This window comes from Nicotiana attenuata, unplaced genomic scaffold, assembly GCF_001879085.1.
Source record: "Nicotiana attenuata strain UT unplaced genomic scaffold, NIATTr2, whole genome shotgun sequence".
Taxonomy (NCBI): Eukaryota; Viridiplantae; Streptophyta; class Magnoliopsida; order Solanales; family Solanaceae; genus Nicotiana; species Nicotiana attenuata.
Window position 1 is genome coordinate 1 of NW_017672220.1, and position 4,345 is coordinate 4,345.

A 4,345-nucleotide genomic window follows, 5' to 3' on the forward strand; every position below is an offset into this window, starting at 1 on the left:
GGGATTGGGGTATTGATGCTATAGCATAATGTGACGTATTCATTATGGTTTTGGTCAGATTCGATGGGCGAGGCGGTCGATTTGAGAGGCAAGGGCATAGCGAGCTAGGATTTTGGCCGGCTTGAGGCTAGTAATAGATGTAAATGCTGTGTTGAGGGTTTGAAACCCCGAATTTGCACATTGTAGTGCTATGTTGAGGTGACTTGCACGCCGGATAACGGGCGTGGGGTAGAGCACCGTCGGGGATCGTGACTTGGTCCGTCCCGCTTAATAAAATTACTACCTAATTGATTGAAGCTTAGTGAGATCCTTATAAAAATGGATTAATTGTCATAATTTGGCCTCGTGCCAACTGATTGAATCCTTCAGGGATTGTTTTTACTGGTTTCTTACCATATTTTCAGACAAATGAACTCAGTCCTAGTATTTAGTACTGTTTTGCAAACTCAGCCACTTTTTCTCAAAACTTGGAACTTAAATAATATTTCTAATGAAATTTTGGGCTGAATATTTCTATATTATTGTGCCCGAGGGGCTTATATGATTCTGGACTGAGTATGGGATCGGGCTGCGCGCCACAGCAGTATTATATTGATATTGATATGAGGCTTAGGGCCTAATGGATGCCACGAGATGGCTTGATATTGCGCTTGGGCCGTAAGGGGCCCCTCCCGGAGTCTGCACACCCCCAGTGAGCGCCGTCGACGATAAATAAATGGAGCGGGCTGCACGCCGCAGCGGGTACTAGAGAGTACCGTACTATTTGTTGCATTTGTTAATTGATTGTCATTCATTTACTTATCTGTTGCAGCATCATTGTTTTCATTGGTTTATTGAGTTGATATTATCTGGATTGAACTGCTGTAATTATAGCTTACATTATGCCTATCCAGGATTTCTTACTCTCAACCCTTATTTATATTTATTACTCTCTGGGTTGGAAGTACTCACATTACTCTCTGCACCTTGTGTGCAGATCTAGGTGCACCCACTGAGGCCGAGTGAGGATTTCTCTGCCGAGCATCATATCTGGGAGCATCAAGGTAGCTGCATGACTTCTACAGTCCTGATCTTCCCATCTAACCTATTTGCTTTATTTCCGCATTTCTCTAGAGCAATATGTAGTAGATTGACACCCGTTCATTAGAGGCTCGAACTTGTGACACCGGATTCTTCGGGCTGTGTAGTAGTATTTCTACTTGGGTTTTCCGCATGTTTTAACTATATTTCAGAGTTTCAGTATTATGACTTAGTAATTATTTGTGTTAATTGAATCATGAACTCTATAAAAAGTGTTAAGGTTATTAAATTGGTCGGGCTTGCCTAGCGGTGTGTTGGTCGCCATCACGACCGAGGTTGGGGTCGTGACAAGTTGGTATTAGAGTCATGAGCCGGTTTAGTAGAGTCTCGTGGATCGGTACGGAGACGTCTGTACTTATCCTCGAGAGGCTGGAGAACCTTTAGGAAAAGTTCACATTCTTGAATTCTTATCGTGCGTCCTTGATTCAGCTTGAAAAGAAACTCTTGAAATTCCTTCCACGTGTTCGTACGCGCCCGTGAGCGCTCAGTATCAGATGTGCCTTGATGGATTATGATTCCCCGATCGAGGGGCGAGATGTAATCTCTGTGAGTTTATGTTGGGCCAGTCTGGAGGACTTGAGGCCGGATCTTTTCCTATGGCTTGAGCACCGAGGTGCTGATTATGTGAGCAAGTGTTTTGAACTTATATGATCGACATTGCCCCTATTAGTGGGAGTGACGGCTGGTTAGCTACGTGGTGAGTATGTTAGTGCTGCAAGGTGCATCTATGTGACTTGGAGGTGATGAGGAAGGCCTACTAGATGATAGAAGAACTATTAGGTGTTTGAATTCCATTGCGATTCGAGGTATAGCACGAGTTATGGGCGCGTGAAGAATCTTTTCACGTTTCCAGTTGAGAGTGAAGTAAAAATTTTATGTTGCGGTATGAGTTCAGACTCGGGAAGACTAAGCAACTGCGTACAATTTAGGACGGTGGAAGGTATACCGAAATTGTAGTTGGAGGCAAAGCAGGTGGGTCATCTCCTGCGGAGTGTTCTAAAGTTGTGTGATCCTTATGTTATCTATTAGAAGATCTCATTTACAAGTGAAGAAAATGTGTTGACATCTCAATTGGATTGCCTAGAGAGTGGGCTTAACTGTTGTGTGAGTGAATGCGAGATTTGCAAAAAAAAAAAAAAAATTCTAGATGATTTGTGTTTTCACAAGCTTATGAAGGATTGAGTTTAATCTCACTATGGTATTAAGGCAGCAATGGAGTATGTGCGTTATGAGTTGTTGGGAGTGTTTTGATCTATGGCTTCGAGCCAAGTTGGGGAGTTTGCTATTGATTAGGTAATTGTACGATTATGTGCTATGTTGGTTCCGGTTTGAGGCATGCTGGCTAATCAGTTTTGGTTGCGGAAATTGAGCCGAGGATGGCACGAGTGAAGCAAAATTTTGATAAAGGTTATATGGTGCTTCGTAGATATGTGAGAATCACAGGATGTCTTAAGGTGTTGATGGTAAAGAATGCTCGGTGCATGGAGCAGGAAGATGTTTGTTTGTATTGGGATGAGGTCATATCCTGTGGTGTCAGAGTGCTAATGAGGCACGGGTGGTTATGTTCATTTGATCAGGTGAACTGCAGTTTGAATAAGAAGTAAATGACTCTCGAGAATGGTTTTAATGTGTTCAAGATTCTACATGTAACAATCAGGTGTCTTAAGGTTGTGTATGTGGTTAGAGATTGTGTTTTCATTGGAAAAGGTCAAGACTTGTGGTATTTTTATGTTAATTATAGGATTCTATGTATCAGTATCTAGAAAGTAAAGGTAACAGATTTAGATTCGCAGGAAGTTCTTCAGAGTAAAGTATTTTGGAATGTGGTGTTTCTGGGAATATTTGAGAGAGGATTTAGTGGCTTATGGGTCTTAGAAGTGTGGTCTTGTGCTTGGGTTTCGTGTAGTGAGCCTGGGTTGAGGAACTGTGGTGCTACAACGAGGGGGAATATCAAGTTGATGATGAATCAGAAGGGAAATTAGATAGATGGAATGGCTTGATAGTAGACCGAATCGGTATGGTAAGGATATGATTAATTCTTCGTATGTGTTCGAGGTAATGAGCCTTTACAAGTATTTTGCAGCAATGCTCTTGGGTTTTGATGGCTTTCTTAGCTTGGTCGAGTTAGAAGGATTCCGTCCTGGCAGTTTAATTTATGCAAACGGAATTGAGAGAGTTCTTGTTGATTTCTACCATGGTTGAAGAGGTGCATTTTCTACGAATATGAGAGACATGGAATGTGTAATGATTTTTCTTCTAGATGGGATCAATGGAAGTTCTTGACTAGTTGAGTGCATAGATGTCGGTGGCTCGGAAGGGAGATAAAAGTTTTCTTGCTATCCTTGGATGGTATGGTATATGCGGTATGTTGTGGAGGATCGAGATTTGCGTGTACGAGGTTTCAGTTCAGTTCTGAAAAGAAGTTCATAAAACTCTTAGGCAACGGGTAGCCTCAGATAATCAAGGAAATGGTGCTGCTAATTGGAAGCGATTTGACGAGAGTATATGTCTCAGAAAAAGGGTAATGTGATTAAACTGATGATACTTCGATAGTATTGCGGCATTTTCTTGTTGGATTAACTGGTGGTATTCGGGTTTGCTTGGTGGCATAGGAAATTTTAAAGTATCTATCGTGGAGTGATGGGGTATTTAAGGTATGGTATGCGTTCGGATGGCAAAAAAATTGGGATCAGGTATGATATTCGTGTGCTATATGGAGTTGGAGACTGGGAGTTCTCATGTACAGGCTATGTCGTGGTTGTGGATCATGTGTATTCGGTACCGTTTAGCGGCAATCGGTATTTGGAGGCTCAAGTGGATCTTTATTTGCTGGTATGTTAGATTTTGGATGTGATGTTGAAATTCAGACTGGTTGTCTTAGTGTTAGGTGATGCTGAACTATTGCGCTGCGGGCCATGCCGGAAATGCCACGGGTTGAGTGGCGAGGTGCATTGGATTATGTTCTTGCAGAGTGGTTTATATTTCAAAGACCCAGTGGACGGCTGGGAAGGATTGCTTTTCTTAATTGGGCCTTCGTGATGGATGTCAGTGCAGAGGTTCCTACCATTGGTTCCGTTCCGGTGTTAAGCGACTTTTAGGATGCGTTTCTTGTGGTCGGGCATGTCGCCGGGCGAGGTTGTGGATTTCGATATTGATTTGGTGCCGGGCACCGTATCGTACGGCTCCGGCCGGAGTTATAGTAGTGGAAGGAGCAGCTTCAGGCTTTCTTGGTAATGAGTTCGTTGGTAGGCCGATGTGGATACGT